Source organism: Aphelocoma coerulescens, chromosome 2 (genome assembly GCF_041296385.1).
Source record: "Aphelocoma coerulescens isolate FSJ_1873_10779 chromosome 2, UR_Acoe_1.0, whole genome shotgun sequence".
Taxonomy (NCBI): Eukaryota; Metazoa; Chordata; class Aves; order Passeriformes; family Corvidae; genus Aphelocoma; species Aphelocoma coerulescens.
The window spans coordinates 17838629-17860711 of NC_091015.1; the positions used below are offsets into that span (position 1 = coordinate 17838629).

General features: G+C 39.0%; 1 protein-coding gene across 6 annotated transcripts in view; it reads right to left on the reverse strand.

Moving 5' to 3' along the window:
* KIAA1217 (KIAA1217 ortholog) overlaps nt 1-22083 on the reverse strand; it is a 372020-nt gene that overhangs the window by 225950 nt on the left and 123987 nt on the right. For 3 of the 6 annotated variants that reach the window (XM_069006630.1, XM_069006646.1, XM_069006645.1), the window contains exon 1: nt 3246-3375. The exons of the other annotated variants lie outside the window; for them this stretch is intronic. The gene's annotated coding sequence lies outside the window, so the exon portion shown is untranslated. Of the gene's footprint in view, nt 1-3245; nt 3376-22083 lie in introns of those variants that run through there. 6 annotated transcript variants of the gene reach the window in all.

A 22083-nucleotide genomic window follows, 5' to 3' on the forward strand; every position in this document is an offset into this window, starting at 1 on the left:
TGGGGTTCATGTATTGCACACTTGTCCGATATTGGTCTGAAGACCAAGCAACAAATTTTGTGGCCTGGGTCAAGTATTCCTAATTATAAAATAAGAATCTTATTCTTCTACTTCCTTCTTCTTTTAGCAAGATGAACCTGGCATCTAGAGAAATTATGGCCAAAGTTGTCCATTAAATTCAGATGAAGAGTAACAGGTAAGTATGAGATGACCTTCTTGAGTCCTTTGCATTAGACAGCATTTCGTGCAATAAAATTGCAGCTGACACTGACTTCAGTTACAGTTACGTGGTTTCAGCTCTGCAAATCAGAACCCATAGTCTCAGATTTGCACATCCAACAACTGAACCAAAAAACCCAATCCATACAGCCAGCATTCCCTAGTGACAGTTGAAGCAGTGTGTCTGTCTACGCCACACAGACCTCAGTGGCAGAGGCAGAGTTCCACTCTGACCTCTAATGGCAGTACCTACAAGGACTACCGTTGTCTCTGCCATGAGCTGCCCCCCTGCTAATTGAACCCAACTTCTCAGTTAAGCACAACTCATCTTGCACAAAACAGGGAAGAATTCTGTAGAACGCCCCCGCCCCCCCAACATATAACATAATTAAAATGAGTCATCATGCTTTACAGTCCCATTAAAATTAGAGCCAAAATTTTGTATTTCCTATCTGTTAAGCACTGAGCTTTGCTGGATTGTAGTCTGTTAGCACCACTCATGCATGTTGTCTCTTTATTATTAATTTAAAACTTTCAAAGAAACCAGAAATAGTGTAATGTTGCTTCACATGAAGACATGTGAAGTTCACCAGTAGAAAATAATCCAGACAACCCAGCTTGATCTTCTGTGCACAGACCAGGATTTTAAGGTATAGTGCACACCCAGCCATGGGGTTTCACTGACATTACACAACAAAGAATGAAATTTGGTCAAATCCCTCTCCCATGTGAGGTTGTTCAGGACCCCACTCCCCACCTAACAGAGCCTCCTTCTCCCACTTCTCCATTCCTGCCCCTTTGACCCACCTAAAAGCCAATCCTCCTTTGCCTTTTTTTTCTCCTCCAAGCCCCAGTTTTCTTCCCACAGGAACTTTCTGCCTCCCCTCACTTCAGCCTTCTACTTCAGCCATTCAGGCTATCCCTGCCCTCTACCACCTCTCCCACTTTTCCTCTTTACCACTTCAAGACCACATGAACACCCTTGGCTGCTGCTCGTGCTCTCTTGTGTTACTCAGCCTTGCCCCAGGGCACTGCTTTGTGGCCTCTACACCCTTCACTGTTTCTTTTGGCTTCTGCCATATCTGGTGCCCTTTCACCATCCAGGTCTGTACCAGCTTCTCACAAAACATCTTTCAAATCACTGTGGCCAATGTTTGGACTTTATTGTGGGTCATCCAGTCAGTCCCATTTCCAGAGGGAAAAAAACACACTCTGCATTTCCATCACCCTTATAGTATGCTCCCTTCAGAAATATCAATATTTGTTCTTCAACATCTCTTACAAAAACAACTCACAGTAACATCTTGCCTAAAGTAAAACAACCATCCCAGTGCAGAAAACCAGTACTTAACAGGGTTTAACTCATGCTCAAAAAGACAGTAAGTGTAAGCTATAAATACTAAAAGCACATGCCAAGTTGTAGCACTACTGATAGGCACTAGATTTCTCTTTTAGAGAAATTTCACCCAAAACTCTAAGGAGTGACTGCAACCCTTGCTTTAAGTTGCAAAGCATTATATAGCCCAAGAACATCTTGAAAAAGTAAGGTGATAAAGTAATTGAGAGTGCCATAAAAATCACATCCCTTAAAAGGACACACTTTCCGTTCTGTACATCCCACATGATTTCCTTTTCTCAATAAATGAGAGAACACAAACTGCCATTTAAAAAACTTTAGCTTGGTGAAAAACATACTGTTGCAGGATTTTCTGTGAAAGTTTTCAAATTTTAAAAACTTGACTATGAAACATCATTTACTATAAAATCAATAAATACTGGTTACCAGGGCAAAAAGAATTGTACATCTGGGTTTTTTTTGGAATAAACTTTCTTGCAATACATCTCAAGATCAAAAATGAGTTTTCACATTATATCGCTAAATAAGCAAGATGTTCTGTGAGTGAGACCAGAAATTTAAGCCCTCCCACCTCCAGCTTTTCTATTTGCTCTCTTCTGCCATTAATAAAGTGCTTCAAACCCCGTTTCCTTTGTAGAAACAAACAGATCATCCATCTCCCTGAGTAAGACTAGGTGTCATCACTTTTTCCTTCTTTGTGAAATAATAAAAGTCATACTGCAGGAAAAAAAAAATCTTTTAAACCTTATTCAGATGGGAATAAAAACTGTGACCTTGGATACCATGTGTGTGAAATGAAAGTACAGTTTCAAGTTACAAAGGTCTATAATCTACACTTCTTTTTCCTGTGGATTTAGGATGGAGGGACATTTCTATTCTGTATTGAAAGGATTCTGCTTCTTGTTCATATTTAAATATAAACTTTATGAAGAGTACAATTAGAATACTACTACTTTTATTTCCTGATAGAATGGCAACTTACTCCCATTTTACACCATGCAGATTAAATGGCTACTTTTAAATTCAGTTCTAAGGAGTACTGTCACAAAAACTAAGTTAAAAAGAGGCAGTGTTTCTGCAGCCCATTGCTCAACAGATCAGTGAAAGTAGATAGTAATCTTATATTATCCTCTACATTTGTTTGCATTCTGAAAGCATATAAGCCTTTCCAAATACACTTGATCTGTTTAGTTTTTATGCAAGAAATAGTCACAGCTGCCTTGTTAGGACCCACGAAGAAGAGTTTTACTTGCAGGGTTGAAAGATTCTGTGCCTGCACTGATGTCTATTTTCTCTTTATTTTTCTCTATTTAATCTTTCTCACACTTGCTAATAATTTCAAATCATTATTTCAAATAAAGCTTCACAATACAGTGGCACATTTAGACTGTAAAAGATTGTGATTTACCACTTTGACAGCTAAACATTTTTAGCTTGTATACAGCACCCAGCCAAAACTGAACAACAAAAATGTTTTGAGCCCTTTTATTTTCAAAACAAATGCTTTATGTACAAGAATCTGTCGTTTAGAAACAGTACACACACACACATACACACATATACCCCTATTATACCATAATTGATGTTTGGGGTTTATTAAAAGCACAAAGATTGCAAATGCATTTGATTTTATTTTTTTTTTTTTTTGCAGCATGAAATAACCGGTTACCTTTCAGGAAAGGAGCCCTCCGTGGCACAAGCCCTTCTGTGATTTCCACCTGCTCTTGCTGATGCTGTTTAACCAGGTTTCCTTCGCTGCCAGCTCTCAAAATCTTTTCACCTAGCCTAATTTTTCGTGATCGGCTGTTAAAATCTTCTTTCCTGGACAAAGGCGATTTAGGAGCTGTACTAGCCGACACAGGTCGAGCCAACCGAGAGGGTTTGGACATCCTGCCTGTGCAGGAATGTACCTGCTCCGAAAGCAATTCCTAAAAAAATCCTTCGCAGCTCACTTTCCAGCACAGAGGCTGGGGAGTTTGTGTGCGCAGCGCAGCTGGATGTGAAGTGCTGTGCTGCCAGCCCGATCAGTTTTAAACACCAAGCGTTGGGTGGTCACGCAGTTTCCCAGACCTGTGGAATGCAAATGTGTGCTGGGGTAAAACAGATGACTCTGTCCCAGTGCTGAGTCCCAACCACGCTGTGGGGAGCAGATGCTCTTCCAGGGACTGTCTTGAGCTCCTGGTGTGCACTGAGAGCACCCTGGCATGAGGGGAATGCTCCACCTATGCAGGTATAACGTGAAAAACCACCCAGGTGCAGGGTTTACCTCTGCATGTGGGACCCTCCCGCATTCCTCTCCCAACCCTCTCTCTCAAACGAACACTTTCTTGTTTCAGCAGATTTCTTCACAGTGAGCCAAAATCACACTGCTTCAGTGCTATATGGTAAATGCCTGATGTCAAGAACACATTTGTCTTTGAGTTAAGCACGGTGCAAGCTTAAATTGGATTAAATGATGCATATTCTCCTAGCATTGTATTATCTGACTCACCAAAAGAAAGGAAGGATTGACAGCAAATATCATCTCTTTGAAAAATGGTCCAAATCCCTTATTATTAACTGGCATTGTTTAGGAAGCAACACTGCACAGAATACAGCCCATTATACTTTCCTATCTCACTGGTACATATATATCTAGAAAATCCCTGTCTTCTTGCACACTACAGACAATCATGTTCTTTACCGACTCTAAACAAAAAGTTCCTGACCTCAGGCTACATTATTTCAAATCTCAGTTCCTGGGTGCTCTTCTTTGAAAATGCCCAGGCAAATCCTGCCTAACTTTCTCTGCCAGCTCTGTGCTTGTGAATGCTGCCAAGACAAAGAGCATTTGGTCACATGAAAAGAAAATTCCATTCACCATAACTTTGGAAAGAAGTTCTAGAGAAAAGCAACACAGGGCAAACAAAAGAAAACATCACAGCTACAGTTACAGTAAAATCTTCATGCTGAATTTTAAAATTTATTTCTCAATATCCCAAGCAAACAGTATGCTGCATCTCTAACAGAATATGAGGGTCCACTTTATTTCAAAACTAGAATGAACATAAGCAAATCAATATTACACAAGCTAAAGTACTAATAGATATTTAGGAGAAATGCTTAACAAGCAAAAAGAAAGCAAAACATGACTAAATTATTACAGCCATTCCTCGTTTTCAGAGATGGCAACTGTACAATGCAGTAAAACATTTTTGCAAGTTAATTCCATTTTTTTCCCCAAGAATTCCACATTAAATAGATAGATAATTGTTTATGCCTTCTCTATAAAGCATGGTGTCTATTGCTTTGTTGCCCCATCAAGAATGGGCCAGATTACGTTCAATACAGTAAGCCTTGCTGTAATATTATTCTGCATATTATCTTATCAATACAGAAGGAACTCTGAGTGGGAAGATTTCTACTCACAAGGAGGAACCTGACAGGCATGAGTGTAACTGGGCTCATTACCAGTGCTCAGGCACAGCAGGTCATGCAGAAGACAATGAGAACACAAACAGGGGTGAAACAAGATGATGAATGGCAAGTTAATCATGTAACTGGAGTAAAGAATGAGTGAAGAAGGAAGAGAAAATCTGAAAGCCAGTATGTATGTGAGAGGTCAGTTGTACTGAGCCTAAGAAATACTGTCATTCCCTCTCAAGATCTTGGACTGCTTGACCAATAGTAATTTTTAATATCTTCCATTATGATTTCTCATTGTGTAAGCAGACACAAGTGCTGTATGCTTAAGAAGAGTTTTTGAGCAGTGACAATAATGCCTCTGAGACTACAAAGACATATTTTAATTCTGCCAAACACAGAACAATTGTGAAATAAAATCCAGTCCTGAGTGACTACAAAAATAGTATTTCACTACTGCTAAAGCAAAATCCAACTGAGATTTTTGTCCATTACACATTCACCCAAACTAAGCACCCTTATCACAGGTTCCTCATAGAAAGAATGGCCTCATCTGTGAAGGAGAATCTAACTAGACGGTCATGTTACCTGTAAACTTAATTTAATTTCTAAGCAAAGCAAGGACATAGTGAATTCAAGATTTTCCTAAGGCTCTCTCTAGCAACATAGCAAAAAAAGGATGGGGAAAGGGAGCTCTATCCATCAGCTTTTGACAGGAAAGGCCCTAAGTTGGCCCTTTGGATGCCAAGGTGACACTTCTCCACTGAAAGACAGCAGCAACATCCTGGTTTTGACAAGAAAGAAGCTCTTTGTCTCACAGCAGAGATACAGCCCTGCAGAAATGGGGTGAGTCAAATATATTCCTCAAACATGGGAAATTCCTGGAATACTCCAGTCAAAGATGACCATTTTCAGTAATATCTCAGTGCCTGATGGCACGGTGTCATGTGAGGAGAGGCTGAGAGAGCTGTGCCTGCTCAGCCTGCAGGAGGCATCTTATCCGTGTGCATGAACATCTGAGGTGGGGATAAAGGGAGGGAGTGGGCTGTTCTCAGTGCTGCCCAGCGAAAGGACCAGAGGCAATGAGTGCAAATTGAAACCAGGGGAAAGAACGAACTTTAGGCTTTTTATAGAGTGAAGGTGGTCAGACAGTGGCACAAGCTGACCGGGGAGGTCATGAAGTCTCCATCCTTGGAGACAAGTAGCACCCAACCAGGCACAGCGCTGACCTGCCTGCTGTAGCTGAGTCTGCCTGACCTGGGGGTGGACTAGGCAATTTCCAGAAGTGCCTTCCCACCCCCCCGAGTTTTGTCATTCTGTATTATCAAATTTATTCAGTGGCCATAATCTGGAAGCTTAAATATCTTTAAATCTGTCCAACGGTGGATGTACAACCTTTCTCCAAAGTCCCAGCAATTAAATTATCCCATGCCTGACTGCCATTTCTGGGAGCATTTGCTTCCTTTCTGGTCATTCGTCTGTTTTAGCTTCCTGCAGACTGGCAGAGTGTTCCCCCCAAAAAAGTCCAGTTTGTTTGCTTGTTTTAAAGGCTCGGAGATGTGAAGCTGGTGATTCCAGCTATGAGCATCAAACCCTTAAAAAAAGCCACCAATCCCCCAAAAACCAAAACACCAAAGAAAACACCCCAAAATCTCCCCAAACCCTGAAATAAACCATTCCAGAACATAAGCTGAGGTTTCTTAGCTGACTGTTTCAGGCTGGATGTAGACACAGTAAAGCAGTGCACTCTAGGCTGGAACAGCCATGAGCATGCAGCCCAGGGTTGCTGCCAGCTCCCCATCACCCACATCCCAACTGCACAGGTCCTCTCTCCCAAGCCCCACTGCCCTGGAGGCCTGGGCTCCTCCCGACTGTGGGGCAGGTCTCTTCCTGCCAATCCCTCCCTCTCCATCACAGGTTCTTAATGAAGCTCCCCAGGGAGCAAGTCTTTCATCAGCTCTCAGGCTTTTTGAAACCCCAAGCTACTCTTTTGAACTACTTTAAAAAAAACCAAAACAAACCCACAAAACCAAAAATAAACAAAAAAAACCCCAAACAAAAAATCCAAAACAAGCCCAGCCCCTTTTCCCTTAGATTTCAGATAGCCAACTTCAGCTAGGCAGAGACATCATATTGATGTAACACACCATTAAGCAAAAAGCAGTTCAGTTTGTCAGGTTTTCGTAAAATGCTGTAGGAAGTCTTCTAGTGCTTTGGGTCAATGAATAAACTGTCACAGCCTCATGCAGAGGAAATTAATATTAAGGGACCAACAGTGCAGTCTGTGTTTTTGAATAATCACATATATGTAAACAAGTAGTATTTTTAGAAAACCATACACTTTCCATACCCTGCTTAAAACACTGTCCTTTTAGGTTCAAAACTAACCTCTCCTCTTTCCTGCCTAGAAAATAAATTACTGCTGAAATATGACAACAAGAATTTGTTAAGAGTTAGCTAACAGAAGGCATTTTTACCATAGCATATTAAATATGTTATGATACCACTATTAACTTAAGCAATGTTTGTGCCCTCCGGGATAAAAGAAACGTGACTATAGATGTTATTAATCCAAACAAAGCATTTGCAAAGCTTGAAATTTCCTTTTTTGGGCAACCATGGAGCTCTAGTTTACATTTGCACATAAAGAACCGGGGAGGGGAGAGGATCCCTCATATGTGAACCAGGAAAAATTGGGAGTTGATGCTGTACGGTTCAGGATGTGATGTTTTCTCAGCCTCACCAAATCCTCTCCCAAACTTTGGCCTGAAATTATCTAAAGAGAGAAAGGCATGTATACAGAAATATTTCTACTTCAGCAGACTCTTTCTAAACTACTGACAGGCAACAACTGCTACACCAATAAATGGAAGTTGCAGGTGCAGAAGTTAAAACTGCAAATTAATGAAGTTTTCTCTTTACAAAATTACGCAAGTAACCAGATGGCATAACATTTTCAGCATGAAATGTGAAATAAATGTATAGGCACCAGAAGAACAAGATCAGTGATGAAAACAATTTCAGATGCAAGTCACAGATAGGTATGTAATGTAATAATAAAAAATAAAAAGCTTGGTGCTTCAGAGAGCTACATTTTCTAGTAACTGAAGCATGCAAAATTAGTGACAAGTTAATTTTGCAGATGTTAAAGCTTTCTTAGAAGAATGTACCAGTGCTTTATTTCTCCATATATGATTTCTGAAATAGTTGCATAGTACACAAGATGCTTCACATTCAATATATCGAGACCCATTTTAAAACATTTCACACAGATCTGAAGACATTCTTGCTGGGAAAAGAAACCATGCAAAAGGTACCTAGTCGTTCATTCAAAGACAAGTGAACCCCTCCAACAGAAAGCAGTCTGTAATTATGGCAAGTCCTGTTACTCTTGAATATGGTCTTAAAAAGGGAAGTCTGTTAAGGGTCCTGTTGTAATATAATACCTGCCCAGAAGATGCTATAATTAAAGCAGAGCTGTCATTTATATCAGGAAATCCTGTTCCAGAGATTTACTACTCAGCTATAAAAATTTAATCTCAGTTCCAAGTCTTTAGAAAAAAGCCTAAGTCAGAAAAAAAACCTTCAGGTCTATTTTATTTCCTTTTTGTCAAAATTTCAAAAATTAAACCATAGCAAAGACTTTCTTAAAGATAAAAGCATTTACAGATGTAGAATCTATATACCTTATTCTGCCACAAACCCAGGAATACTGTAAGGGCAAAGTTAATTTTCTTTATTATTTTATCATTTATACATCTCATATTTGGCTTTGGTTCCAAGACCTTCAAAGTCCTGGTTTGCCTGAGTACACAGGTCTGTGGCCTACTATTACAGTGTATGTAAACATTGAACTATATGAAGGTTATGGTTTTTCTAAACCAGTGTAGGTACATCATCACTATCCCTTACCTGGTGTTGTTCTGCCCTCAGGATGCCTTTTGACAACTACACTTGGTTCCCTTCCCTGCCTGAGGGTTACAGGAGCCCAGGCACACTTAGGTAACTGCACAGACCAAAGGGTACACCTTCAGAAGAACAAAGCAACGGGGCACTGGTGTGTAAACACAGCCTTTAATGTTTGAACTGTTTGCCAAGGTTGGTGCTAAGATTTCCAATTGGTGTCAACTGTGATGGCAGGCCTGGGTACTTTATCCTGATGAGATATGTTAATCACTAAGCAATTCCAGACTGTGAACAGCTGCCCATGCAACGCATGACAAATACTTTTTTTTTGCAGAATGTTATCTTTATCTATTTATCAGCTATTCACAGAAGAATAAAAAATTTATATATTTATGCCACATTTAAATTATTGCTAAACTCTAGCAAAGTGTTCTGTGATTTGGCTGTTCTTGGTGCTGCACAAGTTGGCAGTAATGACTAAAAGACCTAAAATTCATACAACCTTGGTTCAAAGCTTTTTTTCACTTTTGGTCTGATCTTTTAATCAAATCAAATAAGAATTTAGGCTCAATATGTTCTTAAAAGAATATCCATTAGCTATAAATCACAGCAGATCATTGCTATTATTACTTCATTGTTAAGTAACATGAATACTGCTTTCCACATTTGCAGTTATTTCATATGAGGTTCTTAACGCATTTTAAAATGTGCACAAAATTATCTTTTGAAATTCATAGCATTAGTAGTTTTTTGATAAAAGAGAAGTGTCCAGATTTAAAAATCTCTCCTGAAATTAAGTTAGTGAAACTATGACTGGCTTAGTCTTTATTGCCACTATAAAAAGGGGAGGGAGAGAAACAATTTGTAACACTACACTGACATTTTACTCTGAAGAAAATGTTAGTTTCAAATGTTAGTTGCTAATTTGTTTTAGCATAACTGCAGCCTTCTCTAGCTTTTTCAATCATCATTTTCAAATGACCACCTCTTAATAAAAGAATAACCTTTAGAAGAGCTCTAACACATCAAAAATACAGAGAGCTTAAAGCTTTACAAAAGATAAAATATCCCTTACAGAAATTCAGCCCTTTATGACGGTTTGAATGAAATCCTGAAATGAAGAGGAAATAGGTAGGAAGCAAGAGCAGATTGGATATGCCAGGAGACACAAACACAGTCCATAACTGACAGAATCCTGTGCATATGGTCAAGGCACAGATAAGTCCTTTTCATTCTTTCAATACTCCTCTTTCATCGTGAAGTTCTGCATCATCCGCACAGGGGAAAAAAATAGGTAAGAAAAGTAAGCACAAAATGAATGAAAGGAAGACAAACTTCAGGCATGAAGGCAATTCACTCATATCCCACATGAAGTATTTTAACTACTCCTCAGCCACCAAGGCTCCATTAATAGCACCTGGGTATGGGTGCTGCAGTGGATAGTCTCATTAGGAGGAGCAAACTACAGAGAAAAGAGAACACTGGGAAGGCAAGGGTTGTCCTCTGAAGTCAGTGGTGAGAAGGAATAGCTCTGTAGGGTACCTGTAGCTCTGGCACTCTTGGCTGGACTACCACAGTCTTTTTCCACCAGAGACCTTGGATGTAAAGAAAAATCTCCACATGTCTATGGAAAGCAGAAGGCAAGTAAGCAGATATAGAACCCTTTATAGTCAGGTATTACAATGACATTTATTTGGGGGCTTTTTTAAAAAGCAAAATACTTATAGACACTGTCTAAACTGCAGACAGGCACAGAGTGTTCCACCAATCCAGTGTCCTTTTCTCAGGAGTAGTCCTGGGAGTGATGACTTAGTGGACTGCAGAATATAAAATGTTATTTTTCTACTTGTAAGATGCAGTATTTTTCAGACACCCATTAATGAATATTTCAAGAAGCTAATCTGGTCAGCTGTCTGTGATTTTTGTGTGGTTTTGGCCATGACAGAGAAGAAAAAATACTTTTTCTCCTAAGTTCCATTTAAAATGTGCATCATAAGAGTGGAGCAAGCTTTACATTTTGCACAGTTTTACTTATGCAGTACAACATATATGATGCATAAGGTTCTTTTCTGTGTCAAAATTTCAAGTGACTGGTGTTGAATTTGATCCCTTCTGTCCCTTATACTGTCCTTACAGCACAGTTGAATTTGATCCTTTCTGTCCCTTATACTGTCCTTACAGCACAGTAAGTGCCCTATAATGCTGACTGCATGGGTTTGTGTAAACTGTCTATAAACAGTCAGATGCTTGATCCCTTGCTGTCTGAGCAACTCTGGAGAGATGAACATGTTTGTTAAACAACAATAAAAAATCTGCAACTCCATTTATTATGTTTCTATAGCTATAGATAATAGTTCAGGTAGTCCGAGTTTACCACTACTCCTCTGAAAAGCACAGGCATTGCATCCTCACCTGCTCAAGCCATCTGGAAAGATATTTCTTGGTTACAACCTGCCCATATTTGTAGAGCCTAATGTTCTGAAATCTGGAGATTTTATGCAGATGACTTAATGTCCTGCTTTGCATATTTGATGATTTATTACCTTATTTACATAAATGACAGCAAATGCTCCCAGTTACTAGCACTTAAGAGTGAGGGGCTTTTAGCACATAGCATGCTTTAGGAATGCAGCAACTGTTGTTTTCTTTATTTATGGCAGATATTTGGGGTGGTATCCAGGTAACCCTGATGGTTCTTCCAACCTCCATCATTAGACATTGTTTACCAGGAACATGAAGGGAAAATCTAATAGAGTGATCAAACAGCAGACAATAGCAGATGGCAATGAAGCAAAGAAAACTGAAATAGTAGTCTTTCAAACCAAGAAAAATCTTGAAAAGAACTAATAACCTCATCAATAAAAAATAAGGGCCTATGAAGTATGTTATTAAAACCCCCAACCTATTTTCTGAATGGAAAACTAAACTGATGACCATGCCAAGTACTATATAAAAATTATACCTTTAAAAAAGGTCAATGGCCATTTTAAAGTAGGTTAGCACAAGTTAAAATAAAGAGAACACTGCATGACCAGCATTTCTGCCTAGAACCATGAAGGAAATTGGTAAAATGATGTTTTGAATGCATATTTTTGTTTCCCAAGGACCACATTATTTACTATGCTCTGCCAAATAGTGTTCTCTGATCTGACTGTTCTTGATGCTATATTGGTTTGCTGTAATGACTAAAAGATGTAAAAAACAAAGAGTCTTAGTTCAAAGTTGTTTCATTTGTACTAATGCATTAATCAAATAAAGTAAAACTTTAACTTCAATATGTTCCTGTTTGATCCCAAAGGGTTAAAATAAAGTTGATGTTATAGGTAGGGATTGCTACATAAAGAACAGACATGCACTTAAAAACACATGCAAGGAGAGACAGAAAGAAAATAGGTGAAAAGAAGTAGAAGAACAGCAACTCCCCTCTGATAAGACCTCCAGTGCTTTTAATGGGCACCAGTCTGCTATCAGGGAGATTTCAGCAAGTTTGACCTGAATTCCTTCCCCTGAAATGCAACCACCACATCTACCATGTTATTATATGAACCATAAAATAAACAGAATAATTCAGAAGCTATTAAAAATTAATGTTACAAATTCTGAGAGCAAGCCTTCATGATGTCCCTCATTTTAATAGTCCTTAAAATGTCTTTCAGAGAAAAGGTCTGTAAGGGGAAAGACTGGAAACACTTGGATCAAAAAAATCAGGTTTCTTACCTCAATAAAGACTCCTTGAAGGGGGAAAATAGGATCTGGGCAACTTCCATGTTTAACATTAGAATTAAAAGGATCTTTTAAATCTTTGCTGGACTTTAAAGACAAGTTTGTAAATTATTTACTCCCATGTCAAAATGAAGTTTTGCAATTGGGAATTCAAGTAAGTCCCAGATAATGCCTAAACCTAAAGAAAATTACTGCTTTCTCCTTTAACAACTCTGCAAAGCTAACAGCCATAAAACATAGGGAAAATGGAGGCAGTGACCATAAAGGTAGCTTTAAGCAAGTAACACTTTCAGGTCTCAAGATGAGACCTTCGTGTTTATTTCACATAAAGCAATGTCTTCCACTGAATAAAATAATCCCCATTGCCAGTCAACTGCCAAGAAGTATGACACACACCTTAATACTTTTGAAGAGCGCTATTACATGACAACAGAAAAAAAAGGAAAAATATTTCTTTGATTAATGATGCTCTGGACATTTTTATCCTAAACCTTTTCTTCCAAGCTCTCCACAGTTTTCTACAGCACAAACAAATTAGCCATCTTCTTCCACAAGCAGTGACTAGCTCTATTTTGGTCCATTTTGTCGCTAATAAGATCACATATCCCTTAATAACAACAATTTCATTCTAGTTATTAAAGCCACCTATTTAGGGTTCTACACTCAAAGGTAATTGCACAGGTAATTTTAATTTGGTGGAACCTAACCACATAACATGAGTCTGGTCCAGATTCAGGATTTAATCCTATACTTTTTAAGTGAACTATGGCTTATTTTACAGCAGCTGTTATAGTCTACATCAGCCTTGGTTTCACCTCTATCTCAGCCACCAGACTCTGCAGTTAGAGTTGCTTCTTTGGTTGTTGTCTCCATTTATTGGACAGAGCATCAAGTTTTACTGTTCTAAATACACTACGAAGCCTGTCAAAAAAGGAAGCCTTGCAGTTTGCAGCCTGATATTACCCACCAGGTGCACTGGACATTTGATGGTGAGGGAACCTGCTGGAGACAAAGAGGCAATTTGGGTCAGAGGGGAAAGACATTAGGATAAAAAAAGAAATTCTGCCAGCTATCATGGCTGTACCACATTAGGCATATTTTCAAGTAGGTGAGAATATATGATGCTAAGTTGCTACAAAAATGGGCTGTGGGGAATATAAGAGGCATGTCCATCTACCTGCTGTCATGACTGCGAGCAGCTGCCCTGAGGACTTCCTTTGTGGAGCAGCTTTGACTGCCCTATCCAAATCCCCGACAGAACATTAGGGAAGAGACCCCTTCATCCCTGAGCAAGCCTCAGGATCAGAGGAAGCCAGCACAAAATTGCCTTAAATCTATGCTCAGGTGGCACAACAATGTGATCCCCTGAAGCCTCTCTGACCACAGTTGTGATAACTATCCATTATTTCCAGAAAGTTTATAATTGGCTAGTCTTTTTATTTTGGTTACTATGAAGAATACAAGATCAGATTTCAACCGGGTGCTAATGGAGACATGCAATCTGCAAAGCACAGATCTCAGATTTGCTCTGTGAGAGGTTAAAAACACCACATCCTGTGATCTTATTTAAGACACTTTATAGCTAATATTACTCATTAATCGAAGTGTGTTATTTTACCAGTGATTCATAAGACTCTTGTAAAATCACAAACATGCCAGTTAGACTTTGGGGAACTGTGTGGTTTTACTCATTTCTAAAAAATATATACTATTGATGCAGAAAAAAACCACTTTCCTAGCAATACAAATGATGTAGTGGCAGGCTGGAGTGATGGTGTATTTCAGGGTGATTTGTTCAGCAAAAACAACAGGTGCAGCTGGCGTTTTCCGGCCATAAATCTTCTCTTTTGCAAGCTAATGGTAGGTTGCCAAGTCAGTGTACACCTCTATAGCTTATGTTAGAAGGAATTTTTTTTAAAGATGCATAATTGTCACAGAAGGTTAATTTTAGATGAATTAAGAATTGGAAGAACAGTTAATTAAACCCTCAAAAGTGATCTTTTGTTAATTTGGGGGGGAAATGCTCATTCCATTTACAGAACAGCAATTAGGATACAGGATCAATCAATATGTTTGCATTTGCCAATTACTGTTATTCACCAAGCAGAATTTGGAAACTTTGATAAAGAATCTTCAATTCCTTCAGTCCTTAATTACAACTCATTAAATTTTCATTAACTTCAAGCTCAGTAAAAAGCAATAGAATTCTTTGATGGTACCAGTGTTGGCAGGACCCCATGTTAGATGCCAGAGATGTTCTTTGTTTTGTGGAAGTTACTTGTGTTTAGCCAGTTATGTCATTGCTTTATCACAGCAACACATCAAGAAATTATAAGAAAATATCCCATGTCTCTTCATTTAACTTCACTCTATGTCCATTTTAAAGCTTTGAAGCAACTTTTACAATAATATGTAACTTGGACTTGGACTCTTAAAAAAAGGGAAATTGTGAAAGATTTGTGGAGATTATTCAGGAATGTGTGCACTGCAAAAGTGCAGCCAGCCTCTCACCATCACAGTTGCAAAAGGTTTTGGGATCAGAGTAGCAGTGGTGCAGGAGACCTTGCAAGAAACTGGGATGCTAAAGGCACAGAGGAGAAGAAATTAACTTGAATCCCCACCAAGGAGCAGAGCACCAAGACTAAAGATGTGGGAAATCCTTCCCCTAGGAAAACCTCCTGCTGACACTGGGGCAGATGCACGGTCAGACCAAGCTGCTCAGGCCTTGAAAGCCTCCATGGATGAAGTCTGCACAACCTCCCAGAGCAACCTGTGCTGCTGCTTCACCCTCCTCAGGGTGGAAAAGGTTTTCCTCAATTCCACTCTCAATCTCTCTCATTCCAATTTCTGTCTGTTGTCTCTGGCCCCTCCATATACTGTAGCAAGCAGCAGTCACCTCCTTGCTGTGACCTAAAGGGCTGCAAGGTGCCCCAAGGTGCCTCTGACCCCATCTGAGCCAGCCCTGCTACTGCAGCTTTCCCTTCAGGGCAGCTGCTCTGGCCCCAGCGCCTTCAGGCCCTCTGGTTTAGGTGTGTGCCTGCACTGGAGGGCACCAAACTGGGCAATGTACAGGTGAGGTTTAATGAGTGCTAAGCAGGGGGCATTGATTCCTCCTCTCAACCTCTTGGCCATGTCCGTGGGATCTAGGACATTGCTGTCCTTGCATACAGACAAACCACTTTTTCATTTGGACATTTGACTCAGTTATGATGATGATTCTTTTCATTTCAACTAAAGGTGACACAAGGAATAAGCATTTAATGGAGATAGCACAATAATCAGCACGAAAGATGTAGGAGAGACGTAGAGAGAGGGTGAGCAACTGAGCACTGCCCAGAACCAGCTCTTTGTACAGTGTTTTCAGAGCTATTTCAAGGCTAGAATGTAAACTTAAACATGCCAACAAAGAGGAAGTAAATTTTATGCACTAAGAAAAAAGGATAAATCCTCTTATTAAGAGAACAAACTATTTGGTATCCATATTAGGACATTGATTTGAGATTACTGCTTTCCTTCTTTGGTCCAGCACCTGATATAATGGTGTTAGATGAGAGTCTTATGCATAGTCTAATTGAGTGAATCACAGTTTAAAAAAAGAACTTCAACATTTTATAAACTACATATACAATAAAACTGTACATAAACTAATTTTTCATGACTGTGTTTCTATCTTTTCTAAAATCAGATTTTCCATTGCATATTAGGGTAATTTCAAAAAGATTTTAAAAGGAGACCTTTACTATTAGTCTCCTATTACACATCTTCTCCTGGATTTAGATACCACATGACAAACAGTTTTGCGTGTTTGTGGCTTTAGCTTAATTGGTGGATGAGGCAGGTTTTTAAGCTGATGGTATGATTTGGACTGTTCCAACTTTCCTGTTTTATGCACTTATTTTTGAGTGTGAGACAAAAATTGCTATTGAGAAGGAAATAGCTATCACCCAGAACTCATAAAATGTGTAGATTTTTGAAAAGGTTAAAATGGAATTGAAACAACTTAGCTACAGCTTCTGTACGATGTGGAATATTTTTTTCACAGAACCACAAGAATCTCTTTCTTAGAACAGTAGTTCTCTATAGAATTTATTCAAGAGCTTTTCTTATTTTGCCAGCAGCATGGAAGCACAAGCGCTCTGAACCTTGGTATATTCAGTGGTTAGACTGTGCAAGTTTTACAAATGCCTTGCTGAACTATGCAGTATAAGAAGGTTTCAAAGCATACATATATAGGTATGTATCTGACATTAGTAAAAATGTGGTGAATATGATTACCATATCATAAAGTTAAAATGTAAAACTTTAAAGTTAAAACTTAAACAAAAAAACACTAACAAACAAAAGAAACAAACAAAATAAAAAAAGAAAAATAATCAAGAACAAATGGAAATTATTTACTTATTTCTTAATTTAAACTGCAATCATGACATATATTGTAAAAATTCCTACCTTGGAATTGACCACAACAACCAGATGTGACTTAAAAGCTGCATGCAAGAGCCAAGGCTGATTGAGGCTGTAAGGAGGAGCATTATAGTTCTCTCACTCAGAGGGTAACATTTGAACAACAAACCAATATATAAGTGAGTATGTTGTTGCCTTTGTAAGTGTCAAGTTCTACATTACCCATACTTCACAGGGTAATTGCTGACTGCTTAAAAGCAAGATCTGCTTTTCTCCTTCCTCCAAGTCAGACCCAGACCTCACAGCTGACCTTCAAAGCAAGCCACAAAACATTAGATGGCCCAAGCCTGTCAGTGTTTAGGAGGCATTTGGACAAGGTTTTAACTTTTGGTGAGCCCTGAATTGGTCAGGCAGTTGAAACTGGATGATCATTGTAGGTCCCTCCCAACTGAAAATAGTCTATTCTATTCTATTCTACACAGACACCAGTTTTTCTCCAGACTGTTAAATTCTGCAGCAAATTGAAAATTGTCCAAGACTATAAGTAAGATATTAAAAAAGGTAACAGAAAAATATTATTATGAACACTATCACTCATTTATTCTTATGAAACATGCACATTTGCACAAAAATACAGTTAAACAGAATTTGGATATAGTTTGTGGGATTATACAGAGAATGTTGCACAAAACCTAAGTGCCTGTGGGATTTTTATTCTGTTCTTCAGACATCAGTAAATGATAGAAGTGAGCTGCTGGATCTTTGCCTGAAATACTTATTTACAAGTCACCTCAGTAAAATACTGTGTTGTAATTGCAAGTAAATCTATGAGCCAGACCCAGTATTTTGGAGTATGGAGCTGAAGTACGTTTTCCTCTGACATGAGGCACCTTCATTTTTTACTTTCCCTGAAAAAAGGGCTCTTCCCAAGCCCAGGACAGACAGAAGGGCATAAAGCCCCTACCAGAAACATCTGGTGTGTCCAACTACTTCATGTTACTTCATGCGCACCCTCTCCTATTTTACCAGGCCACTAGGAATAACATCGTTAATAGAAACACTGTGCAAGCTTAGCACCATGACCTGGCAAGAACATCACCTCCTTTCCACAGTGAGCTGACATAGAGGCCATGCTGACAAACCAGTGCAAGGCTCAGCTCCTATGAGCTGTCCCCAGGATTATGTTCCGCCACTAAACAGCTGCCTTCAATCACAAAGCCTGCACTTCCTTTTTCAGCATCATTAATCTTATGAAAAATGGTCGTTTTCCTAGTGGCTTGACATAATCCACGTGGCTGCTCAGCAACATCTTACATAGATGGTCATTTAAACCCTTTTAATTTATTTAAACAATAAATGCCATTTCGGAAGCCTAGGGAAACAGCTGATGTTCAGTTTGAGCCAAACTACTTTGACTCCAGTGCTCTGATGGAAACTGATGACACTGCTCACATGGGGGTCTGGTGCAGATGGGTGAGTCACGACACAGTGTCACTCCTAAAAATACAGTCAGATACAGGCAAGTACGGGGTTGTCAACTTCCAGGCAAGGATTTGCTAGCAAGTGAAAGTTACCTGAGCTGGTAGAGCAAGAAGAGCAAACTTTCTGAGGTGTTCTGAAAGATAGAAGAAGTAAAGGCTCTCATGGAATTTAATGCCTCCCCAGGACTATTTTATTAGCAGGGACTCAAAACTTGCAGTCACACAGCAAATGCACCATTTACTTTAAGGCTGCTTACTTAATACCTACCATTTCTAGACAGTATCATATTAGTCATATTTCAGAAATTCTAGGAGTCAAAATGCAATGCATGCATTACACAAAAATTAGAGTAAAAGGAATTTTCATCCAAATAGAATTCAATGCTTTTTGTTTACTAAGAGACTGAAGCTTCCTAAAAGATCACACCAGATAAAACTGGAAGAATTTTTCCTACAGCAGACAAGCAAAACAAAAAGAAGAGAGAGGAAGCAGAAGTAATAGCAAACACTTCAAATCATGAAGAAAACATGAACTGTAAGTTAGCTGCAAGTGTTAAAACTACAGGAGGCTGTCAAAGAACACAAATAACTTATTTTTCCTCATGGGTACATATGAAAAAGTAAAATTTCCAGAGATACGAAAGCAAGTGTAGTATTGTATATATGGAATGAAATTTGCCATAATGAGTACTGAGGTCTTACTTGATGCAATCAGCTCAAATTGGTGGTCTGCCACATCTCCTGATCTTTCAGAAAGTTTCTTTTAAAAAATCAGGACATCACCTGCTATTTCTTACGTAATCCTATGAAGTGCACAGAAATCCAAGATAATGACAAAGAAGCCCTAAATCAGTTAAAGGTGCCTGGATGACCCATTATCTTCTTCAGAAGTTTCACACAATGTCTGTTTATTAACAAAAATTGCAGCTTACCCATAGTCCAAGATGAAACCAAATTCTCATCTAACAGCTCAGTCACAACCCTGAAGTCAAATAAAGGCTTTCTTCCCAATCTCCCCAGCCTTTCAAGGGACTTACTGAGTATGTTGAGAGTGGTTACCCCGACAGTCGTGTGTTCATGGCACACAGCTTGGGACGTGCTCCTCCATCACAGCTCAGGCATGCTGTGTGCAGTGACAAGTCCTTGTTTTCCTCTCACATGAGTAAGGGGCTGCCATACTTCTGCAGTGTGTTTGGCTGTTTTCTAACAAATTAGGGTGAAAAACTGATACAAGTCGAGACACAGTAAGTTGGCAAAATCTTGGTTTTCTGAACTAACCAAACAGGAATCAAAACACAATCAAGAACACAGATGCAGAAATTCTCCTCCCTAGACAGTGCTTCATGCTGGGCAGATTCAGAGGGGTGCCAAGAAAACAGTTAGTCAAAGGCTGCAGTGCCCCATGAGGTGCTGAGAAAGTCTCAGCAATTCTTCACATGGCTGCTAGCATGAACTGAGACTTATAAGGCTTCTGATTTACACAATTAGATCTTGAGCACCACCTGACGCAAAGCCCATAACAGAACCTTCTGATTTATTCCCACTAGGGTTGACTCAGGTCAGTCTTCAAATATATCAACTTCAAATCCAGCTAAATTACAGGCAAAAAATACCTCATGTTTTGTCTACCAAAAAGACTGGTATCTGATTTTCAGGACTCTCAAACCTAATTAAGAGTTGCTTGTTGTAAAATGACATTAGGAATCCAAAATACAAATACTAGAAAGGATTGTTTTAAGAAAAACTGAAATGAAAACATTTATTAACAAAGCAAAATATTACTTTCAGCGTTATTTTCCCCTTTCTTGATCTTCTTGGAAGCCAGCAGTTCTTACCAATACTGTTTACTGCTGCGGTATTGCAGAGGTCACAGTGTGGGGTGAAACATGCTTACAATACCCACATTCAAACATTACAATAGCACAGGTATGTCACCAAGGGGTTTGCCTTATTCTGTGGTTTGTTTTGCAGATAAAAACCACTTTTTACATATTGCCTTGGAATCAAACAGGTGATAAGGAGAGAGTTTGGCTCTGGTTTGCAGCCTCTGTGACAAAGTCAGTTAAAAAAGCAGGACAAGGGTAGTAGGTCAGAGCAACATCAGTTCAAGTCTCCTCTGAGCACATGCAGCTGGTCTAGAGAACCCAGATCACAAAGGAATCAAAGGAATAAAGTATAGTCTGATGGCCAATGTGATGCCGTGGAACACCTTTCTGCTGTTACCAACCCACTCCTTATTGTAACAGAGTGATGCAACTTACAGACTACTTAAAATAAGACCTTCCAAACATGGGCACCCCTGTCCCTGAGTTTGCTTGGTCTCAGTCTTCCCATTAATAGCCAGGCTTCTTCAAGCCTCATTTTAATCCCTTTCCTCTGTTTCACTTGACAGAGACTGGAGAGAGTCATAGACACCATGGATCCACCCCAATAGCCCTGCAGATCCTCAGATAAGAATAAGCTGCTGGCCCCTTTGTAGAGGTTTGTTTAATTAACCCTTTCCTTACGCCACCTGCCCCAAGGCTCATGCACTCTGTCACAGACACTCAGGGTAAATTTAAAAGGTTGCTTATCCCTCAACTCCCAGTGACCTCAAAGGAATCTGCAAATGCTTATTGCTTCTGACAGGCCATGTATTCAGATTGATAAACACATCCCTGTCAGATGACAAAAGAAGTTCTATTTTCATTTCAGTTAAAAAGAATGAAAAGCATTCAGCATTTCTTGGTGCCAATTTTAGCCACTTTAATTCTGAATTTCAGCTGAAACACTCATTAAAGTGATTTATGTCACCTTATCTGTTCCACCCAGACAGGTCCTTTGGTATCTGTCTTTAGATCTTTACCTCTTTAACCATTGTTTGTATTCAAACTAATCTTGTATTCAGTATCTCCCTTCCATCACATGACTTACAGAGTCTAGTTGTTTCCTACCTGTCTGAGACAATTTTTTAAATTCAAACATCACTTTTATATAATCTGTGCTGAAGAAATGACTACAGACACATGCAAAAGAATGCTTCATCTGAAAAATAAATAATATTTAACTGTATTAATCAACCGGAAATAGAAAAAGTAAATTCTGCTTTTACAAAAATCACCTTTCTCTTCCAATGTCATGAACAAGTGATTTTTTTATTTCTAATGTGAAATAGTTTTCTTTAAACAAGGGGCTGCAGATACATCCAGGCAAAGTATTTGCCAGAACCAGAGTGGCATTCACAGTGTGAGTGCTCAAGTAGACGTGCACAATAGGATAAATTCAGCTGTAATCTCATGATTAAAAAATTAAACAAAACAATTAATTTGAAATATGATTATTAAATTTATTTCAAGTCTGAGTATCACTGAAGAATTCATCCCCCTCCACTGACACTATCTAAAATCTGTGTGATATTCTGCAGTCACAGTATGGTATCCCAAAGTCACCTCAGAGGTACAAGAAAATAAAAAGTTATGCAGTAACGTCCTTCTCTCTATCAGGATGTTAATGGAGTGTGAACTATATCAAATGGGAACAAGAAAGAACATTTGCTGCAAATTTTACTCAACAGCAGTTCAAGCAATCATACATCAGGAAATGAAAATAAGA